The sequence below is a fragment of the Rutidosis leptorrhynchoides genome, chromosome 1, assembly GCF_046630445.1.
Source record: "Rutidosis leptorrhynchoides isolate AG116_Rl617_1_P2 chromosome 1, CSIRO_AGI_Rlap_v1, whole genome shotgun sequence".
NCBI lineage: Eukaryota > Viridiplantae > Streptophyta > Magnoliopsida > Asterales > Asteraceae > Rutidosis > Rutidosis leptorrhynchoides.
This window is the reverse complement of record NC_092333.1, coordinates 694291899-694313917: the sequence shown is the minus strand read 5'-3', so window position 1 is coordinate 694313917 and position 22019 is coordinate 694291899. Positions and strand designations below refer to the sequence as shown.

General features: G+C 30.6%; 1 pseudogene; it reads right to left on the bottom strand.

Moving 5' to 3' along the window:
* Positions 1 to 22019, bottom strand: part of LOC139852655 (alpha,alpha-trehalose-phosphate synthase [UDP-forming] 1-like) — a 205554-nt pseudogene that overhangs the window by 1362 nt on the left and 182173 nt on the right.

Here is a 22019-nt window from a genome sequence, read left to right as displayed (position 1 = left end):
ACAGCTTGTCTAACATATAAGCAAACAGCGGAAGACTTCTAGGAACCTGAGAATAAACATACTAACAAGTGTCAACACAAAGGTTGGTGAGTTCATAGTTTTAGTGTTTCGCATAATCTGTATATAAAAGTGGATCACAAGATTTCAGTTGTTTCACCCAGAAACGTTTATCAATAGATTCTACATAACAGAGCACCCTGGTAACTAAACTTTAACGTTATAATGATAAATACCCCATTCGTTTTAATACACGCAAACCAACGTGTCCTAAACTCAAATAACACACGTCCGTTAAAAGGCTAGCGCTCTAGCTCGGACGGGGATGTCAAGCCCTATGGATCCATATACTGTTATTCGCGCCCACCAGTCCATATCCTATGTACTGGCAGTTACTAGTTACCAAAGCTAAGGGATTTTCAGTTTAAACTCAGCGTTGAATTTAGTTTGTACTTGTATCCATTGCATTTAAAATAAAGTGCATGTATTCTCAGCCCAAAAATATATATTGCAAAAGCAATTAAAAAGGGATCAATGAAACTCACCTTAGCAGCATATAAAGTCGTTCATCAAAATGTGACTGAAACTCGGATTACCAAATAACCGTAGATCTCAACCTAGAGAACATATGTTGGTCAATAAATGTCTATCAAGCTAGGTCAGGTCATAGTGTATCACAATTCTAATGCTCGAGATCGACATACAAAAGTTATCCAAAGTTGTTTCAAAAAGTCATTCTGATTCAATACAATAGTTGAATGATCATGGCAATCGAACCATTTTAACATTTCATATAGTTTCCCAATTCTTGTAAAATTAAACTATAGTTTTTATGAAGCTTTAAAAAACATGATAAAACAGTCAATTTTAACAATTGTTCAATAAACGAGACATGCCTTATTTAAGAATTCATTTACTCAGCTAGTAATATTTAAAAATCCATTTTATCAATATCGTAAACCATTTGTTTAAATCTTAATTTTAGATTTAAAAGCAATTTCAATTAACGTCAATCATAATTCAGTTGATCATATCTTTTAATCCGTTCATCGAAACTATTCGATATCTAAATGAAAAGTTATTGATTTTTCGCCAGCTTTCCGAAAACATGCATATCATATACCTTTTATCAGTAATATATGTATTTACTTCGTGATTCATCATAACTGTTTAACGACGAAATTTAGCATACAAGCATGTATAAATATATATACTCGAGCACTAGACATGGATACACAATTAATATATAAAAGATAAAATATGAGTGCTTACGTATCAATATTGAGATTCAATATTGTAGGAAAGTATGTAGACGTAACGGAGATGATAAACACTAGGTTTGACTTGCGAATATTACCCATAACCTCCATAATTATAACCCATAATTTTCTTAGCTCTATCCCGCTTGAAACCCATTTTGAAAGTGACACGCTCATGACCTCGTCGTAGTATTTTATGTATAATACTAATTAATAATACTAATAATAATAAGATTAATAATAATATTAATCTTAATAATAATAATAATAATAATAATAATAATAATAATAATAATAATAATAATAATAATAATAATAATAATATAAATAAATACTTACGGAGTAATATTAAGAATAATGTGAGGAAAACAGCACTGAAATCGTTTGAATTTATAGGACCTCAGCTGAAAAAGTACCCCATGCGATCGCATGGGGTTTAGCCTCCTTGGCCATGCGATCGCATGGCTGGAGGATCCAGCTCACACTTGTTTGGTTTTTAGTTTGTCGAAGTATTTTTATATTAATATATAATATATATAATATATATTAATTAATTATATATTATATTATATTCTCGTACCTAGATAACTTGTAATTTTTGTTCCGATAAGTCGTACGTCGTTACTCGACTTATGTCCCGGTTCCGGTTTTTCGAACGTTCTTTCGTTCATTTAGAAAACTTTCATTTTATGTTTCGTGTCACGTACCTTTGTCAAAATATAGCCTTAAGTTATCCATAAACTATACCACTCAAAGTATATCTTAAACTTTCGGGTGTTTTGGTCATTTACTTCTATAAATCATCGTCTCGCTATTTGTTAATATATATAATATATACATTTTCATTTTGAAATAGTGTTATACTATAGCAAAAATTTTTTTACTGTAGCAAATAGTGATTTTCGAAAACACTGTAGCTTTTCGGGTACTGTAGCAATTCGAAAATACTGTAGCAAATTAGTGTTTTACTGGTTCATCTTAAACGTTTTAGTTAACTTATCTAAATATTAATCGAATCAATAATCGAATGTTGATATCATTTACTAAATAACTTGAAATCATATATATATATATATATATATATATATATATATATATATATATATATATATATATATATATATATATATATATGCACATTAAGTTGTATATATATTGTTCGTGAATCTTCGAGAACAGTCAAAGAATAATTGATTACATGAATATAGTTCCAAAACTTTGAGACTCAACATTACAGACTTTGCTTATCGTGTCGAAAACATTAAATCATTTAAAGATAAAGTTTAAATTTGGTCAGAAATTTCTGGGTCATCACAGTACCTACCCGTTAAAGAAATTTCGTCCCGAAATTTAAGTGAGGTCGTCATGGCTAACAATAAAAATGTTTTCATGATGGATATGAGTTGATAAATAGAATTTTATCACCGTTGAATAATATGGATAAAACAATCCGATTTCTCGAAGCGTATGAGGGAAGTTATCGTAAAAGAGTGAAATGAAAGAATAGAGATTCGTCATAACTTTTGACGTAGTTACGATTGATTTCTAGAATTTAAGGAATAGAAAATCTTCATAATCTAAATAAGATTTGATTCTTCAAAATTTAAGGAAATTAAGATTTCCTTTAAATGCGTAATCTGCCTCTATTGTTATGTCTGATATTTTGCTATAAATTAACCACTTCCGTTTCATTATTTTCACCACACCTACATCTTCTTCCTTATTTCATACTTCCAAAAGATTGTGAAATGCTTAATCCAGTTCTGATTCTTGATATTTTCTTGGCTATCGTATCCTTCATTCTTCTTTTTCATCTGCCACCAGAGAAAGTTATTTTCTTCTACTATTACCTTGGGGTTATAGTATTTTTTTATTCTCCCGTGTCTTTATATTGCTATAGCATTGATATACACGGTTTGTAATATATGTGTTGTTGTCAGGCTTTATATTTTCCCTTATATTTAGGAGCTCCATGCTTTCGTTTTTCCTTCCCGACTTCAAGTCAAGCGAATAATGGTCCAGAATTCGTAGCTATACATTTTGGAATGAACATAGTTAATGTTCTAAGAAATAAATTGTAATGACACGATCTTGATTTGTCAAATTACCAGAATATCTGGAAAAGACCGAATCATCAAGAAAAGTATTTTCTTGATATATTTAGAGATTAAATAGAATGAAAGAGTTATGTAACATGGTTCATGATGAGGGTGTGATCTGTGAACCTTTATCACATTCCATTAGAAACTCAACATGACTTACTGTAATATAATCACGTTGATCAAGTGTCATTATATTGTACTAATTCATGCTTCAGTTCCCAACACTACTTCAAAACATTCATTTTTTTTTTCTTCAGATTTTAGAAACTAAAATAGTTTCTTTTATGATATAACACAGATAGCGCGAAGAGATGAATGATTTCAGATAAGAATAGTTATGAAATATCTTCAGAAATATGAAGGATATTTATAATGGAAGATACGATGATATCTTAGAATTTCTAATATCAGAGGATGATGCGGAAAATCTATCTGTGAAGGTTTAGAATAAGAAGTAAGGTTCTTACTAATGGTTTCAGCAGACACTGAATCATTTGGATTCTTTGAAGGTAGATTTCGTCCTTGTGATTTGTCTACAGCTTCCTTCATACTTTGCTCAACCTGTTTTCCAGTTCCAAACCTTCTCTTTTTCCGTGCTTTTCCAACACACTACTCTTTATCATCAAACTTTCGACTGTTAAAGTCGTTTACAGTTTTTGCTGCTTCATCAGTATTTTTCTAAAATTCGGAGAACTAGTTTCGTAGTTTGGGGTGTTTTTCAGAAACTTCACATTCGAAGTATGTAAGTCTAGAAGATAGATGTTATCTATATATAACTGTTGTCGTAGAAAATGCTGCGAGATTCAAAATACTGATTGTTAATTCTCGGTGATTGGTATGGCAATTATTGTTACAAGATGTGGATGAGTACATGATAGGGCTTCAATGAGTATAAGAATTTTTCGAAAGGTCAAGGATTAATAAAGTTGTTGGTAAATTTACTGCTAATGTGGTGGAACATGAAAGGTTCCCCAGTAACAAAAACGTATATGCCAAAGTTACAAGTTTGAAAGGTCGTCGTTGACTGGTTGAATGGTTGATAATACTGGATACTTTGAAAAGGAATTGCAAGGTTATTTTCGGTAAAAACAATGCTAAAGGATCTTGCATAGTTTTGAAGTCAAAGTATAGCTTTGAAAGATGTAGAGATCTAAGAATGATGTCACCGGTTCAAAGTTATGGCTTGGATTCTGATCCGTCGATATCAGAATATGTGATTGAATTTGTATGAAATGCTTGTGTATCATTGTGAAGATAGTGAGTATAGTTAATGATTTTTGAATCAAAATTGAAGAATATACTGTGTAACATATTAATTGTGAACTTAAATATTTCTCGAGTAGTACCTACCCGTTAAAGATTTCACAATTAATACTTTGTACAAAAGAATTTTTTATTACCGTCTTTATGAAAATATATGTATGTATATTTTCTTCAGATCTAATACAGATTTAATGAGTTAATATCATATTAAGCTCATTTGATTTTCCGCTTGACTTAGAAATGATTAATCTCTAAAATATTAAAGATTATATAATCTTTGCGGAGTTTTTCACTATTGAAATCAACACTTCATTATTTATTCTTATTGATATTCCTCGGTGAAGGATGTTGGTGCTCGTGGAATTTTTGTGAACCTTACAAGGCACATATGATGTTTTCTAGAAAGTTTCGAGTATATCGAAATTGAAAATGTAAAATCAATTATGTAATTGATTAATACACTTGGTTTATTATGAAATGGAATTCATTGGGTTGAAACAGAGATTGTAGTTAACAATGGTTAAGTTGTTAAGGAAGGATGTACATCATTGCATATTAGTAATATAAACTAACCGAGTAGTACCTACTAGTTAAGATTCACATGTAATAGCTTAGTACGAAAAGATTTATTTTGATTTCAAAATTCATATATATTAAATATACATAAAATTTCTTCAGGAGAAATGAGTTAATACTTCATCGGTTATTGTTGCTGGTATTTCTTGGTAACTACGGTGCGTATGACGTTGATAATCGTGGAACAGATTGTGAAGTTGAGGTTTGCGATGCGGATGTTGTTGGTGGTGGTAATGGTACTATTGGTGTTGTTGTCGGTGGTACTGTTGATGCCGATGATGCTGCTGGGGCTTGTAACCTTTGCACCATATTCTCCAAAGCCACTACCCGAGCGCGAAGCTCGTTGACTTCTTCTACTACACAGGGATGATTGGCGGTTCGGACGAGCAGATGAATAAGATCCAGAATTTGAGATAGTATATTATCGTGACGAGATACTCCGGAAATGAGAGAGAAAATGGTGTCTCGAACAGGTTCGCCGGTAAGTGCTTCAGGTTCTTCGCCAAGAGGGCAATGTGGTGGATGGAAGGGATCACCTTCTTCTTGTCTCCAATGATTAAGTAGACTACGAACCCATCCCCAATTCATCCAGAATAGATGATGGCTAATTGGTTGATCCATTCCGGTTACACTGTCTTCGGAATTCAGGTGAATATCCATATCTGAATAGCTGTCGGAGTTTAAGGAATTTGAACTAGATACGGGATCCATCTTGTATAATTAGGGAGATGATTTTTTATATGAATTAGATTATTGAATTTAGTTTGGTATTCTTCAATACATATTTTACATATGTATATATAATATCAAATTCCATAAATCACGGAGAAATTTTCGGAAGGTGTCAGGAAAAGTTTACAGTAACAGATACGCTAAGATATGAATTTTTGTCTATACACTATTTATGCAATAAATGCAGGAAAACGTGTCTAGACTTAAGAATGATAAGCATGTAATTTCTGATAAGAAATGATAAGCAAAACTTTTAACATGTAGACACGGTCGAAGTCCAGACTTACTAATGCATCTTAACAACTATCAGTTAGACACACTCATGCAAGACCTGGTTCGCTAGGACCAACGCTCTGATACCAACTGTGACGATCGCTCCAAATCCATATGGGCGAACACGTCATTCATCGATTTCATTGCGAGGTATTTGACCTCTATATGATACGTTTTGTAAACATTGCATTCTTTTGAAAAGGCACACCATAAATGAATATTTAAATAAAAGGTTTTCGACATCTGATGATTTCAACATATAGACAATCACCGTAAATAATAGTTTACAATAGTACTTCCATTGATAATGCAGTCAAAATAAGATACATGGTGATGATTTGGTGAATGCAACGTTTCCTTGATAAATATGCCATGTAAGACTCCATGCACATAGCTTGTCTAACATATAAGCAAACAGCGGAAGACTTCTAGGAACCTGAGAATAAACATACTAACAAGTGTCAACACAAAGGTTGGTGAGTTCATAGTTTTAGTGTTTCGCATAATCTGTATATAAAAGTGGATCACAAGATTTCAGTTGTTTCACCCAGAAACGTTTATCAATAGATTCTACATAACAGAGCACCCTGGTAACTAAACTTTAACGTTATAATGATAAATACTCCATTCGTTTTAATACACGCAAACCAACGTGTCCTAAACTCAAATAACACACGTCCGTTAAAAGGCTAGCGCTCTAGCTCGGACGGGGATGTCAAGCCCTATGGATCCATATACTGTTATTCGCGCCCACCAGTCCATATCCTATGTACTGGCAGTTACTAGTTACCAAAGCTAAGGGATTTTCAGTTTAAACTCAGCGTTGAATTTAGTTTGTACTTGTATCCATTGCATTTAAAATAAAGTGCATGTATTCTCAGCCCAAAAATATATATTGCAAAAGCAATTAAAAAGGGATCAATGAAACTCACCTTAGCAGCATATAAAGTCGTTCACCAAAATGTGACTGAAACTTGGATTACCAAATAACCGTAGATCTCAAACTAGAGAACATATGTTGGTCAAAAAATGTCTATCAAGCTAGGTCAGGTCATAGTGTATCACAATTCTAATGCTCGAGATTGACATACAAAAGTTATCCAAAGTTGTTTCAAAAAGTCAATCTGATTCAATACAATAGTTGAATGATTATGGCAATCGAACCATTTTAACATTTCATATAGTTTCCCAATTCTTGTAAAATTAAACTATAGTTTTTATGAAGCTTTAAAAAACATAATAAAACAGTCACTTTTGACGATTGTTCAACAAACGAGACATGCCTTATTTAAGAATTCATTTACTCAGCTAGCAATATTTAAAAATCCATTTTATCAATCTCGTAAACCATTTGTTTAAATCTTAATTTCAGATTCAAAAGCAATTTCAATTAACGTCAATCATAATTCAGTTGATCATATCTTTTAATCCGTTCATCGAAACTATTCGATATCTAAATGAAAAGTTATTGATTTTTCGCCAGCTTTCCGAAAACATGCATATCATATACCTTTTATCAGTAATATATGTATATACTTCATGATTCATCATAACTGTTTAACGACAAAATTTAGCATACAAGCATGTATAAATATATATACTCGAGCACTAGACATGGATATACAATTAATATATAAAAGATAAAATATGAGTGCTTACGTATCAATATTGAGATTCAATATTGTAGGAAAGTATGTAGACGTAACGGAGATGATAAACACTAGGTTTGACTTGCGAATATTACCCATAACCTCCATAATTATAACCCATAATTTTCTTAGCTCTATCCCGCTTGAAACCCATTTTGAAAGTGACACGCTCATGACCTCGTCGTAGTATTTTATGTATAATACTAATTAATAATACTAATAATAATAAGATTAATAATAATATTAATCTTAATAATAATAATAATAATATAAATAAATACTTACGGAGTAATATTAAGAATAATGTGAGGAAAACAGCACTGAAATCGTTTGAATTTATAGGACCTCAGCTGAAAAAGTACCCCATGCGATCGCATGGGGTTTAGCCTCCTTGGCCATGCGATCGCATGGCTGGAGGATCCAGCTCACACTTGTTTGGTTTTTAGTTTGTCGACGTATTTTTATATTAATATATAATATATATAATTTATATTAATTAATTATATATTATATTATATTCTCGTACCTAGATAACTTGTAATTTTTATTCCGATAAGTCGTACGTCGTTACTCAACTTATGTCCCGGTTCCGGTTTTTCGAACGTTCTTTCGTACATTTAGAAAACTTTCACTTTACGTTTCGTGTCACGTACCTTTGTCAAAATATAGCCTTAAGTTATCCATAAACTATACAACTCAAAGTATATCTTAAACTTTCGAATGTTTTGGTCATTTACTTCTATAAATCATCATCTCGCTATTTGTTAATATATATAATATATACATTTTCATTTTGAAATAGTATTTTACTATAGCAAAGTTTTTTACTGTAGCAAATAGTGATTTTCGAAAACACTGTAGCTTTTCGGGTACTGTAGCAATTCGAAAATACTGTAGCAAATTAGTGTTTTACTGGTTCATCTTAAACGTTTTAGTTAACTTATCTAAATATTAATCGAATCAATAATCGAATGTTAATATCGTTTATTAAATAACTTGAAATCATATATATATATATATATATATATATATATATATATATATATATATATATATATATATATATATATATATATATATGCACATTAAGTTGTATATATATTGTTCGTGAATCTTCGAGAACAGTCAAAGAATAATTGATTACATGAATATAGTTCCAAAACTTCGAGACTCAACATTACAGACTTTGCTTATCGTGTCGAAAACATTAAATCATTTAAAGATAAAGTTTAAATTTGGTCAGAAATTTTCGGGTCATCACAAACACCAATTTGTATGTCTAAATGCCAATATTAGAACACAATTACATACACAAATAATCAGATCTAAGTTGACTTCCCCCATATCTTATCATCACCTCTAACAAACAACATTTCATATCATCAAATCGCCACAAAATATCTCAACATCATCATTCATCATCTCTTATAAAACAAAAACAAAACAAAAACCTCACCATCTGATCAACAAACAAAAAAACTAATTGACATAATCTGCATAAATCGGATATTAAATATCTAAAAAAACAAAAGCAGATACTCCTTGTTAAATAACCCAAAATGTGTTGTAACAATCGTGTCCCGCCGCCAGAAGAGATCGACGAACATCAAGAACCATCACCGTCGTTGAAAGAGAACGCCGATGATTACTACCGTTACAAAATCTCGATTTGAAAAACAAAATCAACCAAACATTCAACAAATCAGATCCTAAAAACGTAAATAAATCTAAAAACCCTAACATAAAAAATAAATCGGATGCTGGATAATGTAAATGGATAAAGTAAAATCGATTTCAAATTAGAAGTGGTGAGAATATGGTTCTTATGAATTTGTGTTTGTTAAAATCCCATCAGAACTGATTAAGAAATGGTTCTTTTGAGTTATGGTTCTTACGCTAACAGAGATTAAGAATGAAGCATACCGTATAATTTGTGTTTGTAAAGAAATGGAATATGAAATTGTTAGTGATATGGAAGAAATGGAACCCACCAATTTGTATGTACATTGTTTTTACCTTTGAAAAGTTACAGATCCATATTTTCTTTTAAAAGCATTAGGTGAAAGGTTAACAGAGAGGGACCAATGAAATTAGATTATGTAAATATGAGGGACTAATAATGTAAATATCTAATAGAAGGTTACCTAGTATAGCATGTTAAATACATACAATAAGACAATTTAGAAAGTTAAATGCATACAATAGGAGATTTAAAAGTTGGATGCATACAATAGCAATTTGGTGAAAGTTTAATGCATTTTCATATACTTTTCCCTATATATACACATTATTACCATACTTGGCAAACGGGTCGGATTAGGTCAAAATGGGTCATTAGTCAGATTTTTTGACGGGTCAAACAGGTCAGGTCTACCTGGGTTGGGTCGAGACCCGTTTCTCAAGGTTTACTAAACTCATAAAACCTCTAGAAAATTATATTTTTTTAAAATCAAAGTACGGTTGATGTATTAACCACCTTATATAAACTCACTAGTCATAATTACCTTTGTAACACCGACTGCTCGGACCTCAATAGAGCGACTACCTTGGACCACATCCTACGATGCATTAGATATTGGGCATGTCCACGGATGATGCAACATATCTCTCGCGTGTAGTCTTCCGAACTCCACATCTACAATCACAACCGATTATACATACATATATATGTATGTATATGTAATAATATTATATATATATATATATATATATATACAAGTATATGAAGCTAGGAATACCAGCATATTTGTAGTTCCATACGAGTGATGTCTCACGAAGCTCAAAATGGGTGTGACGACCCGAAAATTTTCGATCAAAATTAAAATTAATCTTTATATGATTCCGACACGATAAGCAAAGTCTGTAAGTTTGAGACTCAAAAAGTTTGAACTGTTTCAAATATTCAATTGACCTGCGACTTTCCCAACGATTCACGAACAGTTAATTGTATATAAATATATATATATATATATATATATATATATATATATATATATATATATATATATATATATATAATATTGTAACATAAGTAAATTGTAAATAATATATATATAGAAAATTATAATAACTTAGTTCATATAAATAGTTATGTAGTAATATTATTTGTTATATTAAAAGGTATTAGCATTCTTATTATTAAAATTATTATTAATTATTGTTATTAATATTAAAATACAACTTATTATCATTATCATTAATATTATTATTAATATTATGATTATATTTATTATTATAATTATTATTAGTATTTATTATTATTAATATTATCAATATAATTAATTAAATAAGATTTATGGATACTAATAGATACAAAATCGATTTTCAATCCCATCTACTTTCATTACTTTATATGATTTCCTTCTTTGATTGAACCTTTCTTGCTCCAATCACATGCATCTACGAATGAGTATTATTAACAAAGGTTACTGTATAAGATTTGATTAACACTGTGTTTAATTATCACTGCTTTTAATTGATTGTCATTTGTCCTTAAATGATTGTCATTCGAATCAATACATACACAACTGCACGATTATTAAAGTTAAGACTCTGTTGTGATTTCCTCTATCTATTTCCTCATATACATACAAACACATACTAAAGATATAGATATCTTTCTTATGGAGTTCTTCTTCTTATTTCCCCGAGATAACCAATCACCATCTTCTTTCTATTATATCTGTTTCATTTTTATCAAATACATTCACCACCTACGGGTTTATACTACTACTAATGTTGTGTTTATGTTCGAACCATGGTGAACCACCACCACCGACGGCCAAAACCATAACCTCCACATCAAACCTTGCCACCTTGCTCTTTCACCTTTTATTTCATGTGAGACTCACCACTAACGAGCCACAAATTGAAACCGTTAACCACCTTTAATCATCTCCAACCCAAACCCACTTGATTATCACCCTAAACCGCCAACGACAACCACCCATGAAACCATCACCACCTCTTAAAACCCACCTTAATCATCTCATCACTCTACTATTATAGTTTTGTTTCATCTTCAATCAAACCCACCAGGTACATTTCGTTCATTACCATCAAACACCAAAAATCAATCTCCCTCTCTCTCTACACTCTCTCCAAACCTTAAACCGAGAACCATCGCATCACCAACCTCGTTCTCTCTCTCCTGGTTCTAATCCAAATAACCACCAAACAAACCATCACTGCTACTGTTTATTCTTGCTGTATTCCTGCTGTATCTTTTTGAATACCACAGATCACTTCAATCACTCGCTAAGGCTGCTGTAAGTTACAAAATCCTGCTACTTCGCTTCTGTTTCTATTATACTAGAATAAAGAGATGATTAAAAGACATTAAATATTGAAAATAGCTAGAAAGGAAGAAAGTGATAATGATGTTTCCTTCTTGTGGTCGACAATCATCAAACAACTAGTCCCACCATACATTAGTGGATATAAAAAAAAATATTATCGGACGTCAAACTCATCAAACCTAATATCGATACATAAAACTTGGGCCATTTAAAAATAATCTAACCTAAATGGATTATTTTCTTGGGCCACAATTCCTTTTACTCAAATGGACCGCTAAATTATGCTTAATTGGGCCGTAAACTCCATATCGTATTCCTTCTGTTAATGGGAAACGAAAACAGCGAGTGATTGATGATGGAAAATTATGATAAATATATTAACTTTAAGGATAACGATGATGATAAATAATTGATGATGGATTGGTGAGACGTTGATGATTCTGTGACAATATGATAACCGGATGATGAATATGATGATTAAACGTAGATGATTATGATGATGATGGGAGATGAATGACGTAGATGATTATGATAATGATATCACGATGAATATAAAGATGATGATGAGGCTCTGTTAGATAGGTGATGATGTTAGTGAAGAACATGATGATATTAAATTGGGTTTAAGAAGTAGAAGTAAATGAAACAACGAAAATACGGGTTAAATAATTAAAGGTGTGGTTTAATTCAGAAAAATAAAGTGGAACGAATGGTTGAGAGTGTTGATGGGTGAGCGGGAGGTCGTGAGTTCGAGTCCGGGCAGTGGCGATTATTTTTCTTTAAGCTTGTTACATGAAGGTAGCATTTTTATTATTTAGATTATCATTATTATTATTATTATTATTATTATTATTATTATTATTATTATTATTATTATTATTATTATTATTATTATTATTATTATTATTATTATTATTAGTATTGTTATTGTTATTGTTATTATTATTAGTATGATAACTATTATTATGTTATTACTAATACATGTATTAAGTATCAATTATCATTTATTATTATGATTATGATTAGGGTTACAATTATGATTATTATTATTATTATTATCATAAGCATTAGTAAGTATTATTATTATTATTAATATTATTATTAGTATTATCATAAAAATTATCATTTTTCAAATTATCATTATTAATAAAAGTATTTTTATTTAAATTATCATTTTAAGTATTATCATTCTTATTATCATTATTAACATTATTATTATTATTATTATTATTATTATCATTATTAGGGATATTATTATTATTATTATTATTATTAGGAGTATCATTATTAGAAAAATTATTATTTTTATTAAAAGTGACATTAATATTTAAAATTATCATTTTAATTATTACTATTATTAAAGTTAGTATTATTATTAAAATTATCATTTTTATTAAGTTTATAATTTTTACTAGAATTATCATTATTTTATCATTATTATTATTATCATTGTTTTAGTAATATTAAAATAAACAAATGGTAATTATATAAAAATATATTTGTACATATATCCTAACTATATTAATATTACATATTGAATTAAATAAAATGTTATTATTATAAAATATTAACTAAGTTATATATAATAGATAAATACCTTTTAATATAATCATATATATATATAACTATCTAAAATATATAAAATAGGTATAATTAAACTATTTATTAATATAACATACAAATTATAAAGTATATTAATATTAATATATATAAAACTTGTTTAATTATTATTATATGTGTTAATATATATATATATATATATATATATATATATATATATATATATATATATATATATATATATATATATATATATATATATATATATATATATATATATATATAGGTTCTTGAATCCGAGGTCAACCCTGCATTGTTCAATGTCGTCATATGTATTTTACTACAAAATACAGTATTGTGAGTTCATTTGCTCCCTTTTACTCTTTACATTTTTGGGACTGAGAATACATGCACTGTTTTTATAACTGCTTTATTAAATGCTTTTGAAATATATTTTGAACTGCGAATATATGAAATGCTTTTATAAATGTTTGACGAGATAGACACAAGCAAAACATTCCTCGAATGAATTATTATGCAGACAGAAGTTCTGTGGATTATTATTGAATTATGTGGACTTGATAATTGCCACTAATTGTTATGAATATTTTTCCCCTGATTATTATTGCTTGGTAACCTAAGAATTAGGGAACATCACTAATTTTGAGAATTAGTGCACGCCTAATTCACGCGAATCCTAAAGGTAGCTACCGGGTTACCCCCCACCCAGAATGTTCACTAGACGGAAGAGCTAGTGGGCGTGGTGTTTAGTACTTCCAAGTTTATATGATTATTATACAGACGAGATGTTCTGTTTTGGGGATATTATTATGCGCATTATATGTTAAGGTCGGTTACCAAGCCAAGTTATGAAAGCAATGAAAAATGAATGTTATGTATCGAGAGAATGATTTTATACACAGGTTATGTGTATGTTATTTTTGTGCACGAGATATGTGTACGGTTACTAAGATTTATGAAATATGATTTCGTACACGAGAAAGGTGTACTGTATTTAAAAGATATCGCATGTACATTACAGGTGGGTATAGGATTCGGGCCCATTTGTACCATGCAGCATTTAAATCTTGTGGTATATCAAAATGATGAATTTTATTGTTTTATGATAAACTTATGAACTCACCAACCTTTTGGTTGACACTTTAAAGCATGTTTATTCTCAGGTGTGAAAGAAATCTTCCGCTGTGCATTTGCTCATATTACATGGAGTCGTTCATGGCGTATAGAGGTCAGAACCTCGCAATGGGACCAACTGTTGAAGACTTCGTCCAGATGGATTAGGACGGGTCCTTTCAGTTGGTATCCGAGCGGTGGTCTTAGCGAACCAGGTATGCATTAGTGTGTCTAACTGAAAAGTTGTTAGGATGCATTACTGAGTCTGGACTTCGACCGTGTCTGCATGTCAAAAGTTTTGCTTATCATTAGTGTCGAAAATTATTTGCTTATCATCCTTAAAGTCTAGACACGTCTTACTGCCTCTATTGCATAGACAGTGTATAGATAAATTCATATCTTAGCGTATCTGTTATTGTTACCTTTTTCTGACAGTTTTCGTAGATTCCTTCGTAACTTATGGGATTTTAGTATTATATATGCATATGTAAATTATGTATTGCATGGTACTAATCTACATCCTATAATCTATTTCTTATCGAAAATCCTTCATCTGATCGTACGAGATGAATCCCTCAACCAATTCGAATTCCTTGGATTCCGACATCTATTCTGATATGGAGTTTCAACTAAGCTCCGAAAGCAGAGTCACCAGAATGAATCAACCAATTTATTTGATAGGTTCGTAGTCTACTTAATCATTGGAGACAAGAAGAAGATGATCCTTTCTGTCAACCGAATTCACCTCTTGGTGAAGAACCTGAAGCACTTACCGGCGAACCTATCCGCAACACCATTTTCACCCTCATTTCCTGAATATCTCGCCACGATTATATACTATCTCAAATTCTAAACCTTATTCATCCGCTCGTTCCGACCGACAATCATCCTGGAATAATAGAAGAAGTCAACGAACATCGCGCTCGAGTAATCAATCTGGAGAATATGGTGCAAAATTTACCAGCTTCAACAACATCACCGGCACCAACAGTACCATTAATAACAGCACCAGTACCATCAACAATCTATGTCTCAACATCTCATTCTGTACCTCAAGTATAATCATCGTTCTACGTATCGTTCTACATCAATTATCTTCGTTCGGTATGACAATTATGTAATCTCTAATGTTTTAGAGATTATATATTCTTGTTCTAATAATAAATCAAATGAGATTAATATCACATTAACTCATTAAATCCATGATTATATCTGAAGAAAATATATATGTATATATATATTTTTTCATAAAGATTGTAATTAAAAATTCTTTCGTACAAACTGTTAATGGTGAAAATATTTTAACGGGTAGGTAATACCCGAGGAATATTTAGATTTCACATTAATAAGTTACACTGTACATTCTTCGAATTTAATTCAACAGTCATTTACTATCCTACTTACATCTACAGATATATGTATCCGTTCACCACAGAATAACCATTTTTATTCAATTTCATATTTGGATTTTGACCTATCAGAGTCCAACAAGTGGCATAATGAAGAAAACATTGGACAATTAAAATGAATTAAAATATTGATTATAACATATGAAACTAAACAATTCTTCAAGTTTGCCACTTGATTTCATCTTAAACCTCATTTGTATCTTGACGATTACAATCTGCGATTCAAACCTTTCATAATTCTTGAAAACACTTCAATCGATAGGATGAACCAACCGCACTTCATCTATGGAAGGAAAGATTTATGCATATAGTTATGCACCTGAAAAACTCTCGGAACCTGAATAAATGTTTAACACATAGCTGTGCTAATTCCTTTAGCGTTATTATTACCGAAAAATAACTTTGCAACTCCTATTCGAGATAGCCAATTTTGTCACAGCTCCAGCAAGCCAACTTCAACTTTTCGTTCGAAACAACCTTATTAACACCTTGATATATATGCGTGCTCATTTATTGTTACCAGTGAACCTTTTATATTCCACCATATTATCATCAGCGTTTAATCATCTAAAAACACAATTCTCCTGAAAACACCTCGGATTGATAATCGACGATTCAGATATGGCTGCATTAAATGCAGACAAAGCAATAAAATTGCAGATGGTCTAAATAGCCAAGAGGTTGTTGATAAAGAATAGAGTGTTGGGAACGCTCGATAGAAAATTTGGTACTGAAAAACGGATTGAGCTAACCATGAAGGAGACCAAGGACAAATACAAGGACCAAACCCTATATTCAAAGAATTCATGTAATTCTGTATCCGATGAAATCTTTAGATAATATCTTACTCCGAAGTCATGTTAAAATCTTGCGAAAAATTTTTCTTCATCAACCTTCGAACTTAGAAATTCCAAAATATCATCATAAATATCTTCGATATTTCTAAGGATATTTTCATAAATATTCTTGTCCGAAATTATCTACCTCTTCGTGTTTTCTGTATTCCATTATATTGGAAACTTCTGTAAAATCTAAGTATAAATTATGAATGAATGGTGGAGAAGTGTTGGGAATTGAAGCATGGGTTAGTATAATATAATGACGCCCGGCCAACGTGATTATATTACAGTAAGTCATGCTGAGTTTCTAATGGAACGTGATGATGGTTCACAGATCATGCCCTCATCATGTACCATGTTACATAACTCTTTTATTCTACTTAACCTCCGAACATATCAAGAAAAATATATTCTTGATAGTTTTATCTTCTGTAATTCTGGTAATTTAACCAATCAAATCGTACTATTATAATTCTTCTGCTTAGTATATTATGATCATTCAAAATTTCATACATATAAATTCTGGATCATTATTCGCTTGACTTGGAGTCGGGAAGAGAAAACAAGAGCATGGAACTCTGAAATATAAGGGAGAAGATAAAGCCCGATAACAACACATAAATTACAAACCGTGTATGTCAATGTCTATCGCAACATAAAGACACGAGATAATGAAAAATACTATAACCCCAAGGTAATAGTAGAAGTGAATAGATTCCTCCGGCGATAAATGGAAAAGAAGAATGACAGATGCGATAGTTAGGAAAATATCAAGAATCAGAACTGGATGGAGCATTTCCACAATAATTTGGATGTATGAACTAAGGAAGAAAGTATAGGAATTATGAGAATAATGGAACGGAAGAGCTTAATTTATAATGGAAATATCCGACAGCACAATCGAAGCAGATGATCACATTTAATTGTAGAGATCTTAATCTCCTTATTCGCCGAAGAATCAAATCTCTTAGATTTCGAAGATTTTCTTTAAATCCCTTGAATTCCGGAATTCAATCGTGACTACGTCATAAGATATGGAAAATCTCCATTTCTTCATCTCGATCTTTTGTGATAGCTTCATTCATACGTTTCGATTAATCGAATCATTTTATCCATATTACTCAATGATGATAAAACTCTATTTATCAGCTCATATTCGTCAGGAAAACATTTTTATTGTTAGCCATGACGACGTCACTCAAATTTCGGGACGAAATTTCTTTAACGGGTAGGTACTGTGACGATCCGGAAATTTTCGATCAAAATTAAAATTAATCTTTATATGATTCCGACACGATAAGCAAAGTCTGTAAGTTTTAACTGTTTCAAATATTCAATTGACCTGCGACTTTCCCAACAATTCACGAACAGTTAATTGTGTGTGTGTATATATATATATATAATTGTAACATAAGTAAATTGTAAATAATATATATATAGAAAATTATAATAACTTAGTTCATATAAATAGTTATGTAGTAATATTATTTGTTATATTAAAAGGTATTAGCATTCTTATTATTAAAATTATTTTTAATTATTGTTATTAATATTAAAATACAACTTATTATCATTATCATTAATATTATTATTAATATTATGATTATATTTATTATTATAATTATTATTAGTATTTATTATTATTAATATTATCAATATAATTAATTAAATAAGATTTATGGATACTAATAGATACAAAATCGGTTTTCAATCCCATCTACTTTCATTACTTTATATGATTTCCTTCTTTGATTGAACCTTTCTAGCTCCAATCACATGCATCTACAAATGAGTATTATTAACAAAGGTTACTGTATAAGATTTGATTGACACTGTGTTTAATTATCACTGCTTTTAATTGATTGTCATTTGTCCTTAAATGATTGTCATTCGAATCAATACATACACAACTGCACGATTATTAAAGTTAAGACTCTGTTGTGATTTCCTCTATCTATTTCCTCATATACATACAAACACATACTAAAGATATAGATATCTTTCTTATGGAGTTCTTCTTTTTCTTTCCCCGAGATAACCAATCACCATCTTCTTTCTATTATATCTGTTTCATTTTTATCAAATACATTCACCACCTACGGGTTTATACTACTACTAATCTTGTGTTTATGTTCGAACCATGGTGAACCACCACCACCGACGGCCAACACCATAACCTCCACATCAAACCTTGCCACCTTGCTCTTTCACCTTTTATTTCATGTGAGACTCACCACTAACGAGCCACAAATTGAAACCGTTAACCACCTTTAATCATCTCCAACCCAAACCCACTTGATTATCACCCTAAACCGCCAACGACAACCACCCATGAAACCATCACCACCTCTTAAAAACCACCTTAATCATCTCGTCACTCTACTGTTATAGTTCTGTTTCATCTTCAATCAAACCCACCAGGTACATTTCATTCATTACCATCAAACACCAAAAATCGATCTCCCTCTCTCTCTACACTCTCTCCAAACCTTAAACCGAGAACCATCGCATCACCAACCTCGTTCTCTCTCTCCTGGTTCTAATCCGAATAACCACCAAACAAACCATCACTGCTACTGTTTATTCTTGCTGTATTTGTAGTGACCCGAACTTTTCCATATTTATATATATTAATTGAGATTGATATTTACATGATTAAATATTTCCAACATGTTAAGCAATCAAACTTGTTAAGACTTGATTAATTGAAATATGTTTCATATAGACAATTGACCACCCAAGTTGACCGGTGATTCACGAACGTTAAAACTTGTAAAAACTATATGATGACATATATATGGATATATATATAGTTAACATGATACTATGATAAGTAAACATATCATTAAGTATATTAACAATGAACTACATATGTAAAAACAAGACTACTAACTTAATGATTTTTAAACGAGACATATATGTAACGATTATCGTTGTAAAGACATTTAATGTATATATATCATATTAAGAGATATTCATACATGATAATATCATGATAATATAATAATTTAAAATCTCATTTGATATTATAAACATTGGGTTAACAACATTTAACAAGATCGTTAACCTAAAGGTTTCAAAACAACACTTACATGTAACGACTAACGATGACTTAACGACTCAGTTAAAATGTATATACATGTAGTGTTTTAATATGTATTTATACACTTTTGAAAGACTTCAATACACTTATCAAAATACTTCTACTTAGCAAAAATGCTTACAATTACATCCTCGTTCAGTTTCATCAACAATTCTACTCGTATGCACCCGTATTCGTACTCGTACAATACACAGCTTTTAGATGTATGTACTATTGGTATATACACTCCAATGATCAGCTCTTAGCAGCCCATGTGAGTCACCTATTACATGTGGGAACCATCATTTGGCAACTAGCATGAAATATCTCATAAAATTACAAAAATATGAGTAATCATTCATGACTTATTTACATGAAAACAAAATTACATATCCTTTATATCTAATCCATACACCAACGACCAAAAACACCTACAAACACTTTCATTCTTCAATTTTCTTCATCTAATTAATCTCTCTCAAGTTCTATCTTCAAGTTCTAAGTGTTCTTCATATATTCTACAAGTTCTAGTTACATAAAATCAAGAATACTTTCAAGTTTGCTAGCTCACTTCCAATCTTGTAAGGTGATCATCCAACCTCAAGAAATCTTTGTTTCTTACATTAGGTTATCATTCTAATACAAGGTAATAATCATATTCAAACTTTGGTTCAATTTCTATAACTATAACAATCTTATTTCAAGTGATGATCTTACTTGAACTTGTTTTCGTGTCATGATTCTGCTTCAAGAACTTCGAGCCATCCAAGGATCCGTTGAAGCTAGATCCATTTTTCTCTTTTCCAGTAGGTTTATCCAAGGAACTTAAGGTAGTAATTATGTTCATAACATCATTCGATTCATACATATAAAACTATCTTATTCGAAGGTTTAAACTTGTAATCACTAGAACATAGTTTAGTTAATTCTAAACTTGTTCGCAAACAAAAGTTAATCCTTCAAACTTGACTTTTAAAATCAACTAAACACATGTTCTATATCTATATGATATGCTAACTTAATGATTTAAAACCTGGAAACACGAAAAATACCGTAAAACCGGATTTACGCCGTCGTAGTAACACCGCGGGCTGTTTTGGGTTAGTTAATTAAAAACTATGATAAACTTTGATTTAAAATTTGTTATTATGAGAAAATGATTTTTATTATGAACATGAAACTATATCCAAAAATTATGGTTAAACTCAAAGTGGAAGTATGTTTTCTAAAATGGTCATCTAGACGTCGTTCTTTCGACTGAAATGACTACCTTTACAAAAACGACTTGTAACTTATTTTTCCGACTATAAACCTATAATTTTTATGTTTAGATTCATAAAATAGAGTTCAATATGAAACCATAGCAATTTGATTCACTCAAAACGGATTTAAAATGAAGAAGTTATGGGTAAAACAAGATTGGATAATTTTTCTCATTTTAGCTACGTGAAAATTGGTAACAAATCTATTCCAACCATAACTTAATCAACTTGTATTGTATATTATGTAATCTTGAGATACCATAGACACGTATACAATGTTTCGACCTATCATGTCGACACATCTATATATATTTCGGAACAACCATAGACACTCTATATGTGAATGTTGGAGTTAGCTATACAGGGTTGAGGTTGATTCCAAAATATATATAGTTTGAGTTGTGATCAATACTGAGATACGTATACACTGGGTCGTGGATTGATTCAAGATAATATTTATCGATTTATTTCTGTACATCTAACTGTGGACAACTAGTTGTAGGTTACTAACGAGGACAGCTGACTTAATAAACTTAAAACATCAAAATATATTAAAAGTGTTGTAAATATATTTTGAACATACT